The sequence below is a fragment of the Sciurus vulgaris genome (genome assembly GCF_902686455.1).
Source record: "Sciurus vulgaris genome assembly, chromosome: 5".
Lineage (NCBI taxonomy): Eukaryota > Metazoa > Chordata > Mammalia > Rodentia > Sciuridae > Sciurus > Sciurus vulgaris.
The window spans coordinates 160,767,264-160,786,115 of record NC_136465.1 but is presented as its reverse complement, the minus strand read 5'-3'; the positions used below and the strand labels follow the sequence as shown (position 1 = coordinate 160,786,115).

The 18,852-nt window shown below is 40.3% G+C and overlaps 1 protein-coding gene across 5 annotated transcripts in view; it reads right to left on the bottom strand.

Moving 5' to 3' along the window:
• Window positions 1-18,852, bottom strand: part of ANO4 (anoctamin 4) — a 377,561-nt gene that overhangs the window by 312,288 nt on the left and 46,421 nt on the right. For 3 of the 5 annotated variants that reach the window (XM_079141366.1, XM_079141367.1, XM_079141369.1), the window contains exon 1: window positions 2,003-2,333. The exons of 1 other annotated variant lie outside the window; for it this stretch is intronic. The gene's annotated coding sequence lies outside the window, so the exon portion shown is untranslated. Of the gene's footprint in view, window positions 1-1,558; window positions 1,573-2,002; window positions 2,334-18,852 lie in introns of those variants that run through there. One more of the 5 variants, XM_079141370.1, reaches the window with a different exon arrangement.

Below are 18,852 nucleotides of genomic sequence, written 5' to 3'. Positions count from 1 at the left end.
CTAAATGCATCTAAAATTGCCTGCAGCATGAAATACAGAGTCTATTTCCATGACACCCAACTTTCCATCTGATGAATACCTCAAGTTGAGTTGCCAGGCACCTGATAAAATCCTTTCAAATGGAGGGGAAAAAATAAGTAAGAAAACACCATTAAGGTTGAAAGTAAATAGCTAAACATTAAAGAATAATCAGCAGAAGCAGAGAAGTCTGCCAGTCATATCACAATATTGTTGTGAACCATGATTGAGTGCAGGAAAGAGTAGATATTAGAACAGCTAATCCAAACAATGCCAAAAGTATTTCAAACATTATTTCAGGATTCCGAGACTGCAGTCTGCAAGAAGAGTCTTTTTTTTTTTTTTTTTTTTTTTTTTCTTTTAACCTATTTGCTGGACTTACTCTTGAACTGGGATAGCATGTAAACCATGTAAACATCTACAAATTCTGGCTTTCTGCTTTACTGTGTGCTTTTATACTTTCATATATGCAATGAACATTTCACCAAAAAAACGAAACACCAAATATATCTTCTTAGGACCCAGGGAACAGGATAAAAGCATATGCCTGATGTCATCTCCACTATTTTAAGAAAACTCCATACAGACTGTGGAAATAAAAGCGGTGAGAACAAGCAAGACAGTTTCAGAACTTTGCATTCCAAACTCGCAATGAGAAGGGAGAAAGACCAGAAATTTCACCCCGGATTTTCCCCATTGTTCATCACAAAAATCACAAATCAGAGGCGGAATTGCCTTGATGGCAATCCCTCCCAGAGTGAAAGGGACAGTATTTAAAAATCCACACAAAATCAAAGAACCTATCTCCAGTCCAAGACTTCTAAAGGACTAAAGCAGGATTACAACCTCAAAGCTTTTTCTTTAGGATGGATGCTGCTTTGACAAAAATAATTCAACACACCTGCACACAAAACAAAACAAAATACGAAAAAAAAAAAAAAAAAAAGAGAGAGAGAGAGAAAAGAAAAAGAAAAACCTGTCAATCAAGGAAGACTCCTGCAATGCACAAGTTCAACAAGGTGAAACTGAAATTTTCTTAGTTTTCTCTGGGCTCCAAGAAGCAGCCAGTAATAGACTTGAAGTTGTGGTACTCTTTGCAGCCAACCTCCGGAGACCAGGTGGAAAATTAGAACACCATTCTAAGAGTACTGCCCTACAATAAACAATCTGCCACGCACATGTTCTTCATTGGAAACCTGCTTATTTTCTCTTAGAGAAGTCTAACCATTCTGATGGTTTTAGAGCATTTTATCTCCCCGCAGGAGGGTGAAACTCCTGTTAACTCAAAAAATGTTCTGCTCATGGCCACCCCACCACCCTCTGAAGAGGCTGCAAACTACAGCGTGCAGAACTGGGTTCCCTGAGACTCAGGGAAGGAAGCAATGAGGTCATGCAGTCTACTCCGTCTCCCCAGTGCAGGATTCCTCTCGCTGCAAATGTGCCTGCCCAAGTTGTAAACCCCACAAGAAACAGGGCCATTCTGGACCCACAGGCAGAGCGGAAAGCCCAGCTGCCTACAGCCAACTCCAACATAACTCACACGTGTGTTTTCCTCTTCACCCAGCAAGATGGAAGAGTTTGCTTTGTGACAGGTCACCCCCGGCCCCTGCAGATCTGAGAGCAGTGCCCCTCAGCACGCTGAGGATTCATCTTGCCCAAATTTGTCAGTCATCCTCCAACAGATTCCCTGCACACTGCTGCAGTTTACCATCGCGAACACATTTCCCGGCTGCTGCTTCAAGGACAAAGAGAGAGCACTTATGTTTCCATCGCAGCCCAAGAGCTCAGGTTTATGGGAAAAAAAATAAAAAATAAAAGACAGACAATCCAGACAAATGACCCCAGGCATTTCAGTCAACTGGATCCTTCCAGACAAGGATCCATGAGAACAGAAGAAATGCAGAAGGAAGGTCACTAAGCTGAGCTGGGAAGAGAGCGGATCAGTTCACTGCAGCAGCGCAGCTCATGCAATGCGAGCACTTACCATAAAAATAGAGTCAACAGAAGGAGAGGGAGCCTTCCTCCGTGTCTTCCGCAGAAAGAAAGCCACCAGGAACAGAGGCCAGCAAAGTGATGAGAGGCGACAAAACCACCACACACAACTCCTTTACAGCCTCCCCTCAGACCCGCATGCAGTTGTTTGTGCTGTAAAAACCCTGAGAAGTCTGGAACAGGACTCTCCAGAGAGCAAGCCCGAGTGAAAGCAGCCTGGTGAATTTCACCACCGTCTCAGAGCATCACGCCCAGGACTGGTCCTCCCCTGGGGCGCAGGGGCGGTATGTGGGGTGGGGGTGGAGGGCACCAGGCTGGGCTCAGGGAGGGGAGAAGAAGGGTAGGAGCCTCTTTGGAATGGAAGGAACTGCTGCCGGTGAGAACATCAGTATTCCATATCAGTTATTGCCAGCAACCAATCAGCCCAGCCAGGGGGCCCTGTCAGTGTGACAAGAGAGCCCCAGACAACAGCCGGTCCTCTGAGCGGCAGGACAGCCCCCTGCCTGGAACAGAAGTTTGGCAGGATTGGCATCTTATTCTTTACCCAGTTGCTGTTAATATTTCCTTGTATTGGCCAACTCCCAAAGTCCCATAGTTACACTAGCCACTCAGGAAGTTTCTGAGGCATCCCACAGATTCTCTGCAATAAGCCAGATTTGAAGTTCACCCTAAATGATATCTAATAGCATCTTAATGACCAGACACTGGCATGTGTCCAAGAGGTCATCATGAGCACAATAATGGCACTTTGGACCTGAGCTTCTTTGTACCCAAAGTGCAGGTTCATATGGCCAGGGATAGGGCTTTCTATTTCATAAAAGATATTTAGTCAGAGAAGGGTTAAAGGTCTCCAAGAATTTGACTTTCTGTCTTCATTAATTTTCCTGTGTAATATATGCATAGAAGTTTTGTTAGAGGTGAGTTTCTGAGGATAATTAATATTTCCCTTTTGAGGTCTGTTAAATCACCCACAAGACAAACAATAGGTGTTTGGGGTAAACGATGATGAGAATTCATAAGAACACTGATGTTTGAGAAACTCTGAGTTACACTGACAGAAAGGAGCAAATCCCTTAGTGGTCAATGAAGGATGCATGGAGAATTATAAACTTTTCCTATTTGCTTTTTCCTCCATTCTCCATTGAACCTATAAATTTGATACTTAATTTGTATTTGGCTGTGAGGACTAAATTAGATCAGAGAGAGGTTTCTGAAGTTAAATGCCAGTTTAACTGGACTCCACGGTAAGACTTGAGGACTTTTTTACTTGGGGAGATAGACCATCAGTCACCTTATCTTTGTTAGAAAAGACAATTCCCTTGTGCCAGTCAAGAGTTAACAGGAAGACAGAACCCCGTGTTTTGTTTTGTCTTGTTCCTTTGACTTACATGGCACAGGGTTTCTAACTTTAGTTCTCTGTTTTGAACCCAGAAGTTGGACTTTGACGAGACACTGTGATATGACTTCCTCCCATCGGGCACACTTGGGTTGAGGATTCCAAGGAAGCATCCAACTCAGCATAACAATGAGTCACAGCAGGACACCATCAAAATGTTCCACACCAAAGATGAACATAATGAAATGAAATTTCTTAAATGAGAAAGAAAGGATGGTTTGCCAGGGTCGTCCTATGCACATATGGTAAATAAGGAAAACCGAGAGGCTCAGATTTTGTTTTGTTATTCATCTTGGTTCAACGCAAACGGGCACACATGTAAAGAACAACTATATGTCAGGGGGGCAGAGACGAGTCCCTTTCTTCAAGAAGTTTATAGTCCCATGGACACATTTAAAAGCCTCTTTTTAAAATTTCAGTACTAGGATTCTTGCCAAGACAGAAGTTCTACTTTTAAATGTCCTTCAGATAAAACCAAGCCATGAGGTTGGACTTCAGCCTCAAACCTCTGAATTAGCCTAATAAGGTATTTATCATTACCAAATCCACTTGGGAAATATAAATGTACACATATTTTTAAAATCTAATTAACATATGAGGTTCTTTGACTGAATGTTTGTTTTTATCAGCACCAACAGCTTCTTGCCACTGTAAAAACATGGGCAGCATATCAAAAAATGTATTTAAAGGAAATATCATTTAAAGCTCCTAAATTAATCGAGATTAATACTGTTTATGAAACAGGCTCAATATTTTGAATATACAGGATAATAATGAAGCATGAAAAGGATAATACTGCAGAAATACAAATTACCTAGGGGATTAAATAATTACACATTTATATGACAAGTCAATGAAAATCAATATTCTAGTCATTTACACAAATGCAATTAATTTTTAAAGTTTGGTCACTTCTCTATTCCTCCCTCCTCAAGAGGCGATAGAAATGTCTCACATTCAGACAGCAACAAACATCAATTAATTTTTAAAATGTACAAAATACTTACCCAAGTCAATTAAACTTGGGATGAATACCATGGACTATGTCTTGCTCACTGGTGGAACACCAGCACTTAACATATCATAGGTTCTCAAAAGTATCTGTTGGATGGCCATTTGACTGGTCAAGAGAATGTGGCTGAAATTCTACAACAGCCCAATTTAATGTACCTATGTGTACCATTTGTTTAAAAAGAGAAAGATAGCTTTTTTTTTTCCAGGAAATTTGCATGCAAGAAGCTTGCTAACAGATCCTTATGAAGTCTGAAAGATAAGGATTCTCCAAGATCAGTCTTCTAACACCAGGGGTAGGCACAGTTCAGGGAAGCCAGTTTCTACCTTCAATAACCAGCCTGAGGAAAAAAAGTGAAAGTGTACCTATTCCCTAAACCACCGCAAACTAAATGGCCATATAATTCCATTTTTTACATGAGCATCTGTTAAAGGAGGCATGAGAATCGAAGAATTTTAGATAACATTCTGCTAGTTAATGGTTTTGAAAACTGAGTTATAATCTGCATAAGGAAAAGTCTTTCATCCACCTTCCACCAGCCAGGATCTACAGGGACTAATACTTACTGAGCCCATTATACCAGACTCTATTCTGTGGCTCCACATGTCTCTCTTGGTCTGATATATGCACTCCTAGGACAGGAGTATAATGTGCCTGGAGTACTCGAGACTCAGGGAGGAGCTGGTCCATGTGGCAAATCCCAATCAGGAGCCACCAGAACTGCCTTGGAATGCTTCCTCTTTTTCATGGGAGGGGACTCCAGGAATGTTTTCTGACTGAATGTATGAGACTACTTGGGGATCCCTGCCACCTTGTCACTTGAATTTGCATGAAGAAGGAATGAGACAGTACAAGTTAAAGCAAAAGAAAAAATTCACTTTACCTCAGAGATTAAAATACATTTTATGCAACAGAAATGAATTACTGGTGCTTATAATTTAAAGAGAAAATAATTTGGTTTTGTTGGGTAATTTTTCTCAACTCTGACCCTACAAATTACATTTTAAAGCCAGCATGAGTCATCCTCAATTACTAAAATAGTAGAAGCAAAGAATATTCCAGAAAAGTGTGATTGACACAAACATCTAATTTCTAAATTGTCCTTCAGCTTTCAGAGGAAGGGTTGACATGAAGAGAGAATAGGTTGAACTGCTAATGTTTCCCTACCTGAGGTCACTCACTGGCTGAGAATAATCTCCCAAAGTGCTTAGTAGGCAGGTATTCAAATATGCAACAACAATTCCAAATACATAATAGGTGTCTGTGAAGCACATAAATATAATCATAGCATCCAGGTCTTTGAAAATTTGTTTGCACTCAGCATTCCTAAACCAGAAGAATCCTATGGGATAATCAAAGATCGTATAATACAGAAATAATCCATAAGATCACAGTCCTACAATTTTTCTCCTTGTTTTAGAAGTCAGAAAAATAAATCAATGTCTGACCTAGAGAGTCATGGACAACTAGGCAGGAAAGTCAAAATAAGGAGTGTGTGTGTGTGTGTGTGCCTGTGTGTGTTTGGGTATGTGTGTGCAAATGTTAGAAAACCAATGGGTGCAGCTAAAATCTTATTGAAGTGTCTCCACATCCAATTAGTCCTTAAATCTCATCAGTGTTACATGTTCACTTCTGTTCCATCCATATTAGTGATGACAACTAATTCAGGGCTTCATCCTTTCTCCTAAACTATTATAATGACTTCTAACCCTTCCCTTGTTCCAAGTTAACCCTCCTCTTGATTTAGCGTTTTCTTTCTAAAACAGAGCTAACGTATTCAGGCCATTCCCTTCCTAACCAACCTGGAATGGTCAGACCAAACACATCAGCTCTCCAGCCTGACATCAGGGCCTTCTGCAATCTGACATTACGTTTCCAGCGTCATTTCCCACCATTACTTCTCCTATAGCCCATGCCCTCATTACACCTGATTACTCACAATCCCCCACAGACATTGTATCTTTAATCATGGTAATCTCTTTCTCCTAGAATAACCTTTCTTGCTTCTTTCCCTGGAGAAGCTTCTACTATTCATCCTTCAAGGCCCAGTTCAGTGACATCTTCTTGGTAAAGCACAGACTTCCCCAAAGTGACTTAATCACTTCTTCTCTGTATTTCCATGGAATTTTTTTCTAGTTTTGTATTGTCAAAGGCAAATAATGAATACACTGTACGAAACTAGTACCTCTTAACCTATTTAACTGGGATTCTTTGATATTTCCAGTGCTTAACACACAATGGGACTTCAGTAAGTACATGAACAATGAATCTATCTCTTACGTCTCTTTTTTTTTTACAGTCAAACGCACTTTGAAGAAAGTACGAACATGTTTTCTGGGAATTTTGCACAACTATTAAGTTTAGTAACTATTTATACCTCTTTCTTCAAATAGGAGTTTGTGGCTTAAAGGGCCTTGAATTAGAATCAGACGAGCCCAGTCCCAGCCCTAGTCATCTCTCAACCTGTACGAGAATAAAATGTGTCCAGCTTACCTGAGGACTCTTCTAAGCTACCCATGAGGCACTGAATGGTAAAGTACTTTACAAACATTACAAGTATGCCGTGGTAGGCAAAGCTATTTGTTACTGTTGTCTCTGTCTTATAATTGTTCATGCTGCTTATACCCCCTCAAAGCCATTACGAAATGTATTGAGACAGATATCCTATGCAAGCCAGTCTAGGGGACCAGGGACTCAGAAACAGTGCCTATTTCTGTCCTGCTGGTGGGAAGTTGGGGTGAAGTGGAAAGACTCTGGTGACCCTGACTCAGATCCTAACTCTGTTGCCTCCTGGCTACGTAGACTTGGTCTCTGAGACCCAAGTCCCTCACCTATGAAATGGGAATAATAATGACTGCCTCATCCTGTTGTTGCATATTTATAGTAATATAGACTATGTGTACATCCATTATATTCATGAGTCTAATGAGCAGACCACAAATGCTTTTCTTCCTAAGTCCACAATATCTACATGTGCCCTCACCCTTGCCCTCTTTCTGTATTTTGAACTCATCAAGCTCATTTCCACCCCAGGGTCTATGTATGGGTTTGCCTGGGAATTCTTTTTCTCAGATCCACGTATGTCTCCTCATCCCAAAGTTTTCTCTGATCCCACCAGTCACTTTGTGACGCTTACTCTTTTTGTTTTTCTCTATTTCTAATGACCTTATTTATATGATTGCCTATTTAATGTCTATCTTTTGTAATGTATGCAAGGACTATTTCTTTTATGTTCCTCCCTAGGTCCTCAGAGCCTAAAATAGTGTCCAGAACATAAAACATACAGCATGACCCATGTTTGTATAACAACACCTACAGAAAGTTCTAATTATCTTTGTTGAGTGGGAATGCAATCTTAGAGGTCAGTGACACAATGTTCAAGTTAGTATAGATACTTAATAATGGGTGACCCTCACCAATAGACATGAAAGTGCTATCAAAGGACAAGGGGAATCTACAAATAATGTGCCAGCTCCTGCCCCCATAGAATTAGAAATGACTGAGAATGGCAACAGGGATCCTCTCCTGTGTAACTGGAGCTGAAGTCCTATGCACAAATGTTATATTATATTTACTTAATAAATCAGAAAGTTCACTGGATCTTTATTTCACATTTTCCTTCTGGTCAAGCCTATCCTGGGAAGAAATTTATAAAATCCTTGATCTCTGAAGCATTGACTAGAACAAATGACTTCAGAGAGGCCAGGAATTTAGGCAATTTCTCTCTCCTCCCAGGGAGCTGTCTCAAAGGCAAGATACACAAAATCCTCCTGAGCCTGACCACATCGTCCCTATTTCTGATTAGCCCAGACTTATAGGAGGTCTAATAAATAAATAACCATAGCAATCCTCTATAATGTATGAAGGTTACTTTCCAGTGGTCATTTCAATTAGAGTATTTTCAATTAGCAATCACATGCCAAGCTACCAAACAGGCATTTGAATTTATTCGTCATTAACAGGAAAGAGGTGGCCTGGCTTTTTAAAGAGATAAACACCATAGACCCAAGACCCCAGCTTTGTCTCCCAAACCTGCTCTTCCTCTGGCTTTCCTTTTCTCTATTTCAATGCATCACTATGTACTCCATTGCCCAAAGAAAATACTTGTTGAACCTTTACATGGCAACTGTCCCAATCACTTTATAGGAAAGCCTGAAACCTGAGTGTTATCTTACATCAACTGGTTCTGTCCACATCACCTCCTGAATACTCCTTTCTTCCTTCTCTCCTCACTGCACCTCCACGGGCCCAGTCTCGCTGCCAGTTCTCCCAGGGTTCAGTATCAGAAGTAGCCTCCCTGCCCTGTCTTATCCACCCTTGGCACTGTTCCCTGGGAGGAGGGGGGTTTTCAATAAAGACACCACCTTGCCTTCTCCTACCACAGAATCTTCAGGATGAAAGGTGATTCTTACCCTATCACAAGAGCCCCATGACTGCTCTCCGACTTTGCCTCTTGCTGTCACTCCCCATGTGCATCCTCTCATCCATCCATGTCCTAAAACTCGGAGTTCCAGAACTCACCGAGCTGCTTAAAACTCCAGGGATCTGGCACAGGCTTTCCCTGTATACCCCCTTGTGCATTCTTATTCCTTCTCCAAGGACCAACTCAAACTTCCCTCTCCCTTTTGAAGCACTGGCTGACACACCCTCCTTACATCCCAATAGAGCTAACCATCTCCAAGCCTTGGCACTGATTACACAGTATCATAACTGGCTGATTATGCACTTCCTTCAGGGAAGTTCCAGTCTGACTTTTATTCATCTTAGTTTCCCCAGAGACAACCCTCCCTGGAAGCACTTAAATAAATGGTTATAAAAATACAAGGCTTCTCTGTGTATCAGACTCTTACTAGATAGACTCTGTATCTTCTGAGTGATGGGAAAGTATCTTACCTTTCCAAACTCAGCATATTATGATGCCTGGCACGTAGGAATGCTCATGCCTATTTGTGGAGTTGTTTTGAATATGATTGGCCCAAAAGAAAAAACCCTTGGCTCATAGTATTAAGGAAAAAAAAAGAAAGAAAAAAAAAAAAAACAGTCTCTGAGCTGATTTCTAATTAACTCATTTTTAAAATCTTAAATATGAAAATCTTCCTTCTCAAGATTTATTATAAAACACCACAGGCATTAATTTATAAGGATTCATCCTCTGAAACTCCTGGTTTTTAATGCTAACCCCTCTAATTGAGGCACCTTGGGGATAATAAAGCATTCCAAACATACTTTCTGCTTTGAATTGATTGGTGGAAGAAAAGATATTGATTCTCTCTGGCTGAAAGGACTTCTTGGAGAAATTTCACCAGCATTTAAGTTTGGAGGGAAAAGAGTCCTGAATGCAGAATGTCAGGGTAGAAAGTGGGGTTCCTACTGGTGGTGGATATTGTTGGGCAGCCCAGTGGCCTGCTCCAACCCACAGGCACCATTATAGGCAGGGGTATGTATTGAGGAAATAGGGCAAGACCTGGGGTATACATTGAACTCTTCACATTAGCCTCAGGATCATGCAATTTCCTCTACCACAGTTCCTACCTCAGAGAAAAGTGGCTACAAAGCATCTGAAGAACTAGAATAAAACTCCTCTTCATACAACTGCAAAACATTAGTATCTAAAGAAATACTCTCCCTGTGGACTGGCTAAATCCAAACCAGAAAAGAAGTCCACCCAAACAATTGCAGGGATCTGACCAAATTACCTAGAGGGTGGGGCAGAAGAACACCTGCTTCCCCCATTCCTCCAGCATTGCTGACCCACAAGCAGAAAACCAAGGATAAGCTACATGAGTGACACAGGGTGATTTTCCCATTTGCCCCTGCTATAGAATTCCCCTCATTCCTTGCAGCCCATTTCCAGTTCTATCATTTGAGCTAAGAGGGAAAAGCAGATCGAGCATTTTAAAGGACTGTGACATGCTTATATTTTGGTAAGATGAAACTAGGTCATACACTGAACACTTTCCACCTTTGTAGGGACAGATTTTTCCTTTTATGAATTTTTAAGAAGTCCTTTGAACCTCTAACAAAAATAAATCTGCATTGATGGGAGAAATGCAAAATGGCACAAACACTCTGGAAAACAGTTTGGCGGTTTCTCACAAAGCTAAACTTACTTTTCCATATGGTTTAGCAATCACGCTCCTTGTTATTTACCTGAACGAGTTGAAAACTTAAGTCCACAAAAATTGGCATGTGAATGTTTACAGCAACTCTATTCATAATTGCCCAAACTTGGAAGTAACCAAGGTGACCTTCAGTAGGGGAGGAATAAATAAAATGTGGTGCATCCAGATAATATAATATTATTTGGCACTAAAAAGATATGAGCTATCAAGCCATTAAAAGACATGTGGGAACCTTAAATTTATATTACCAACTGAAAGATCTCAATCTGAAAAGGTTATACATTGTATGATTCCAACAATATGAAATTCTGAAAAAGACAAGATTGCGAAGACAATATAAAGAGCAGTGGTTGCCAGGAGTCAGGGAAGAGGGAGGGATGAACAGGCAGAACACAGAGGAATTACAGAGCACATGAAAATACTGTGTTTGATGCTACAATGGTAGATACGTCTTTAGAAATTTGTCCAAACTCAGAATGTCCAACACCAAGAGTGAAGCCTAATGTAAACCATGGTCTCTGGGTGATGACTGGGTGTTGCTGTAGGTTCATCAGGTGTCACGTATGGACCACTCTGATGGGGGGGGGGGGGGTGTTGGCAGTGGCAGGGCTGGGCATGTATGGAGGAGGGTGTTATACAAAACTCTCTGTACTGTCAGCTAAATTTTGCTGTGAACCAAAAAACTGCTCTGAAAAATAAAGCCTACTTCAATTTTTTTAAAAAAATTCCCTGAAGTTGAAGTAGCCTTTTTATGAATTTCAATTGTCTCATGGAGTAGATACATCTGGAAAACAAAGGGCTGTAAAAGAGGGGGAGGGAGCGGGAATGAGAGAAGAGAAGAGGAAGAAGGGAAGCTTAGAGGAGGAAGAGGTGGTATACCCCACCTAAGTAAAATCAAGTCCTAAAAGATTCACCATAACAAGCACACAGACGAATCATGCAGCATTGTTTTCACAAACCCACAAACTATGAATATTAGAGGACTAGAAGGTACAGCTTCCACTGCCAAGGCCCAACTAGAACACAGTGGACAGACTGTGGTTTCACCAAAAAACAAATAAATAAAAAGAAACTTAAAAGAATTCTTCCTCTCTCCTCCTAAGGCTCCACCCCTTTTAGATTTATTTTGTATTACTGCCTAGAACTAAAACAAGAAACAAGTAGAGGGGAAAAAGTAGCATGTGGGGCCATATGCAGAAGTGGGGACAGGAGAGAAACACATACAAAAGATTTAACATCTATAAATCATTAAATTTCAACTACAGTTATAGGAAAATAAAAGGGAGGGAAACATATCAAGAAGAAAAGAATTGTGTTTGGAGAAAAGGAGGAGGATGTGGGGAGGGGAGAAACACCAGCAAAGCAAACTGTCACTGCTTCCCAGAAGTTGACAAAATGGCAGTAAAAATGTACGACTTACATAGCTATACCTAACATTGGTAGAGAGTGGTAAGTTCTAAGATGCAAGCACAAAAGGCAGTGAGGAACTGGAGGGGAACCAGGAGGGTTCCCAGGGGGCTTTAGAAGATGCTCTAAGGAGGGGAGATTTGGCTGGTCCTTAGAGAAGAAGCAGAATTTGAGCAGGTAGTGGAAGTTGGGCCAGATCATTCCTGCGAAGGTTATGGCCAGAGGGGAAGAAAAGAAGTGGGTCAGGAGTGGACTCCTCTGTTCATTCATGCATTCAACAAATATACATCTAGCATCAATCAGCGGCAGAATGTTGTAGACAAAGAAAGATAAGGGGTTAAGAAAACTACAATGGGAAGTGACAAAGTGTAGGTAGCCTGGAATACTAGATTGCACTCCGTACAGGCAGCAGAGAGCCCAGAGGGATGGAGGCTGTGGGACATTCTCCATCAATTCCTTGCTCCTTCTAGTTTCCTTTCCTAAACAGACATTGGAAAGCTAAAACCTACATCCACTGAACTCCTTGAAGCTAGGACTCTGAAGGAGGAGTCAATTTCATAAATTAGATGCCTTTAGATGAGATTTGGAAGATAGAAATGAGAGAATCTTCCTGACCTTTTTAATCTGTTTTCCACTTTGACAAGTAAGATCATAGAGATCTGAAGTTTCTCTGCAGCACTATTCCAGGGCCCTTCATCTTTCTGAGTGAGGGAAGGCAGGTGTAGGGCAGTAGTATCATTGGCTTTCTGACCCAAGAGTAGTTCTTAAACTCCAGATCTTCACTGGAGACCTTGGAGGTAGAAACTTGGCGCTCCATTCTTGTGCCTGTTCCTCTAATCCTCCTCTTTTAGGCTGTCCAATGCCCCAGATTAAATACTTTCTCATCAAGATACCCAAGAGTGGCTTCTGTTTCCTATATGGACTCCTGATTGGTGTAGCTAATAAGGATTTTTAAGCAAAGCAAAGAGATAATCAGATTTGTGCTTCAGGAAGTGAACTTGGCAGATGCTTAGAAAATGGATGGAAAGAAAATGGATTGACTAGAGATAGATGTGGACAACTCTTAGGAATATCTGGCCAAAACTAGTGCTCCTGGAATGTTCAGATCAAATAAACAGTTGTGGTGGAATGAAGAAGAAGGGATGAAGTAAGATATTTCATGAATAGAACTTAGAGGATCTGCTGGAAATGGAGAAGCTTGGAGTGAGATAAGAAATTAAAAGGTGGCCTACGACCTCACCCCAACTCTGAAGGGGACCCTCTGAAATGTCTCCACTGTATTCTTCATTCCCACCATCATAGCGCCCACCACCCTACCTTAAAACTGACCCTCACCTCAGGCTTCCGACTGCCTTTGCCTTGCTCCTCATCATACCCTAAGTGCACAGCACAGGGGATGGACCATAACAGAGTGCTCCATGAGCACTTGTTGGGTGGAAAGAAGAAAGAAGGAAAGGAGGGAGAGAGGGAAAGAGAGGGACCCAAACCTCAGAGCCCCTGTAAAGACTGAGATTCTATTAATCAAGTACCACTTAAATAATATTGAATCTTGGGTCAATGAGATACTTAAGAGAAGAAAATTAGCATACTGGTAGAAATATGAGTCTGGAGGTTCAGAAATAGAGGAGCCTGACACAAGTTGTAGATCACCAGACAGAATGAAAGCTGACTGCTTTATTACCAAGGATGCCTCAGTAAGCCTTGAAGAATACTCAAATTATTACTGACTACAAAGAGAAGAGAGTCTATAGAATACCCATCACTATACAAGACAGTGTAACTACACTTCGACTATCCTTACGACAACTCATAAGATATTCTTATTCCCACTTTACAGATGAGGAAACTGAAGCTCAGCAAAGTTCGACATTTGTCCCAGGTCACGTAGGTAGTGAGGACAGAGCTGAGACTCAAACCCTGTATGTATGACTCCAAACCTGTACTCTTCATTATGCTCCCTCAGTTAGATAAAGTGACTAAGGACTGGTCAGAGAAGAAAAGAGAGGACAGAAATGCTGTGGCACCATTGTTCAGTTTGGTCCACACCTTTTAATACAGTTGGTAGAAGATGCTCATATTGGGATTGTGTGTTACTGGCCTTGGCCAGGCTCCACCACCCCAGCTCTGGGAATGCATGCTGTCACACTGTACCATACGTGGGCATAGGTAGAGCACAGGTGACCTTAACTTCTAGCCTGTCAACCAATATAAGACTTGGACATTTGGGTCAGTCAGTTTTGGTTTATCCTCTTAGAAACTTACTTCTTTCCTGAAGGTCATCTTTGTTTTTTAACTTGTTTCTTTTATTTTTTGTTGCTAACATTTCATTTTCAAACTGGGAACTAAACTGGCCAAGAAAAGTGTGAAAATCATATTCTTCCATATTTTGCTCGTTATGTTTTTTTAAATATTTCTGCAACCATTGTATTGTCTTTTAAAAAAATACTATCAGCAATGAAAAAAAGAAAAAAGAAAGAAATGCTGTGGCACAAAAACCAAAGAAGCAGACCCCCCAAAATGACAGCAGACCAGGAAATGCCCCGAGGGATCTATGGCATTTAATTATAATCAGGTGACCTTCAATAGGGAAGAGTAGAGAAGAGGAAAAGAAGCCACGTTCTTCGGAGTAAACAGAGAAAGAATAGGTACTTTCCATGGGCCACATTCAAAAAGTTGATAGGTCATTGGGAGTCCATGTGTCAGATGACTGTTAGAGGGAGGAGAAAAGTCAAGTTCAGGTTTCTTTTAACATAAGCAAGATGTGAGATGCCCATGGACCAAAGAGTAGAGAACAGTGAAGGGTGGAGAAAAGAGACATAGGAGAAGGGCAACCAATGAGGAAGGCACCACAAAGATGGAGGGAATGGATGAGACAGTCTGTGAGAAAGGAGGGAAGACAGACCAAGGACAAGAGTGGGTTGCAGTCTCCAAACTGATCTTACAACCATCTCCAGTCTGCCAACGAGCCTACAAGAATTTTTATGTATTCGCCTCTGATCAGGCTGCACATGAACAGAAATGATTTATTTTTTTTTGACTAGAATTACATCAACCCATTTGGTAGTACTGATTATCTCATGCTGATAAGAAACACTCATAGGCAGTTAAATTTCTCTTTTGTTAACCAAAAGAAAGTGATCACAGATTAATTAACATTCATTAAATGCTGTCATTTTTAATAGTCTTCCAAAACATACATCCAAGGAAGGGATGATGAAAGGGGCCCTTAGTGACAAAATAATTATTAACTGGCATTGGAATTAACACAATGTAATAAGACTTTATTAAATACTTGAAAAGGTTGTGGCAAAAAAAAAAAAAAAAAAAAAAGCAGTAAATAGATTAATTAACTACAATTTAATAGTGAAGTAACCTGGATGGATGATCACAGACCTCAATCAGACTAGAAAAAGTATAACCAGAATCCAAAGCAAGAAGACTATAGGACTATACCATGTGGACATGTGAATTTGGAGACCTCACTGGCACAGAATCTGTGGAAGAAAGTTTTATATAACCCTGGAGGTTGTAAGAAAAACCCACCTGGATATCTGTAGCTCCCAAACTCAAGAACTAGTAAAAGAGTTCTGCAGTTGAGAATTGCTTCCTTAGCGTATAAATATGTGTTAGGCCTGGGAGAGCTTAGAAACACATGGAAATCATGTTATAAATCAAGTCAGTCATATCAATATTTTTATTTTTGATAAAGTGTTTATAATGTTTAAGAGAGTTTGGCATGTCAGAGTAGTTTATTAATGAGCAATGGGATTCTAATGTAAATTGCATGATTAATTGCAACTTGTGATTTCAGTTTAAACGTTTTGTTAGCATTGTGATAAATTTGTTAGCACACTGGAATATTTAGGAAAACGTAAGTTTTACTGTGTTTGTACATTGAATTTACTGGATTTATAAGAATTGGGAAGATTTTGATAGGTAAATAAAGTCCTAAAAGGAGAATATTAAAATGATTAATTAATTTAAATGTTTAGGGGAATTTAATTATCTAAGTGAAGTCCAACAGTAACTAACATATTCATTGTAAGTGGTCAATTACCATTTAAATATAAAATTAAAAATATGGTTTTGAAATTGAAAGCTTAAGGAAAAACTAGGTTTTTGAATGTATAACTAAAAATATTAAGTTTTTGAAGGGCCAAATACAAATAGTCTTTGCGGGACACAAACGTCCCATCAAGGATACCAAAAAATCCACATTGCATAGATCACTGATACAGGGGGACAAATATCTAGAACTGACCTATCAAGCACCTAATATGTATGTGTCACCAAATGGGGACACTAAGATGAGTGGCCATGTGGCTGAGAAATGTACCTCAAAGGAGGAGAGGACCGATGCTTTGGTGTAAGGCACACCTGGGAACGTATCTGCAGAGAAAGGCATAGGAGGTGGTTTTAAGGCTTAAGGATGGAGGTTTGAAATGGCTGCCTTTGTAAAAAAGATAAGGATACAAACGAGATTGCCAAGAAGTAAGGCTGCTTCACGTGTACCTGGGGTTTTCTCCACCTACACAGGGAAATTCCTTCTCCTGCCTGCAAGTTCAGTTATGCCAACAGCATCATGGAACTGCATGCCCAGGATGAACAGGGAAGGACCTGCAACCCATCTAGAAGAAGCTAGAAGAGGCAATTTGCTATAGAGGAAGTTCCAGGCTGGCAATAAAGGAGAACTTACGGCACTCAGAACACTAAGCCTCAATGGCATTTTGGAGACCTGTAGTCTGGTGTTCTCAATCCTGGCTACACTTTTAAAAATGTAGAAACCCCATCCACACTTACTCTACCGCAATCTTTGGAGGTTGGAGACCTGGGAGGTAGGTGTATGTATATTTGTTTTGTTTTGATGGGATGCATTTTTTAGTAATGGAGATAGTCATGCCTACTCCCCGTTAAAACAACAAATCTGAAACAATACAAGTATACAAAGTGAAAAGATAATTTCCCTTCTTCACCCTCCCTAGGTAGGGGATGTTCACTATAAAATTCTTCCAACATTCTCTATGTCTTAAAACTTTACAATAAGATGTGGAAAAAACAAAAGTTCTCCAACTGATTAGGATGCTTAGCTGGGGCTGACAACCATTGGTTGAAACCATTAGCCAAGTTTTCATAGGCAGAACTTCAGGCAGAAGTAACATCATCTGCCTCAAATCTCAGGGTGGAAGCCAGGGGTCCCACAAACCTCCATCTTCTGATGTTCTTCCTACTACTCCATGCAACCTCGAGAAGAGGAGGTGGTCCTAGATCATCAGGAAATATGTCTTATGGAATCTGTCTTCTCTGGACTTCATCTCAGTTTTAATCTTTATGGTGGCAGAAGACAATACTATGTTCTAGGGCTAGACTGCTACTATCGTTCATTTTTATGTATGTTGACTTAATTATACTATCTGCCTTGCTGACTCACTTGCCTTCAAGTACTTTAAAATCCCAGCAAAAACTCGAGCATACATCCACTCTCATTTGTCACCACAGTGTTTAAGTTCGCCAAAACTCCTTTCTGTGACAAAGAGGAAGATAAAGGAAGTTTTCAGAATGGTAAGCATTGTCTTCCAAAGCTGAGGAAGAACATCAATGTGTGATACCTTGTGAAGCAACCTCATGATCAAGGACAGCAGAGAACATTCCCGAAGTGATGATTAAGATAGTGGATCACAACTGGTGAATGGGAAATACTAATATAAGTAAAGGCTTAGAACTATAGTAACAAAAACAGCATGGTATTATCACAAAAACAGACATGAGGACCAGTGGTACAAAATAGAAGACACAGAGACAAATCCACATAAATAGTTATCTCAAACTAAACAAAGGCACCATAAACATACATTGGAGAAAAGACAACCTCTTCAACAAATGGTGCTGCGAAAACTGGAAATCCATGTGTAGCAAATGAAATTAGACCTTCTTTCATGCTGCACAAAACCCAACTCAAAGTGGACCAAGGAACTAGGCATTAGACCAGAGACCCTGCACCTACCAGAAGAAAAAGTAGGCCCAAATCTCCATCGTGTTGTCTTAGAAACAGACTTCCTCAACAAGACTCCTAAAGCACAAGAAATAAAATCAAGAATCAATAAATGGGATTGAATCAAATTTAAAAGCTTCTTCACAATCAAAGGAAACAATCAAGAAGGTAGAGAACCTACAGAATGGGAGAAAATCTTTGCCACCTGCAACCCAGATAGAGCATTAATATCCAGGATATACAAAGAGCTCAAAAATAAATGGGCAAAGGAACTGAACAGACACTTCACAGAAGAAGAAATATGAACAACCAACAAATATACAAAAAAATGTTCAACATCTCTTGCAATTAGAGAAATTAAAATTACACTGAGATTTCATCTCACTCCAGTCAGAATGACAATTATCAAGAATACAAGTAACAATAAATGTTGGAGGGGATGTGGGGAAAGTGTACACTCATACATTGCTGGTGGAACTGCAAATTGGTGCAAACAATCTGGAAAGCAGTATGGAGATTCCTCAGAAAACTTGGAATAGAACTACCACTTGACCATTATCCCACTTCTTGGTATATGCCCAAAGGACTTAAAATCAGCATACTGTAGTGAAAAGGCCACATCAATGTTTGCAGCAGGCTCAACTCACAATAGCTGAACAATGGAACCAACCTAGGTGCCCTTCAACAGATGAATGGATAAAGAAAATATGGTGTGTGTGTGTGTGTGTATATATATATATATATGTGCATATATATATGCAGTGGAATATTACTGAGTCATAAAGAAAAATGAAGTGATGGTATTTACTGGCAAATGGATGGAGCTGGAGACTATCATGCTAAGTGAAATAAGCCAATCCCAAAAAAACCAAAAGTCAAATGATATACAGATGCTAACTCACAATAAGGCCAGGGA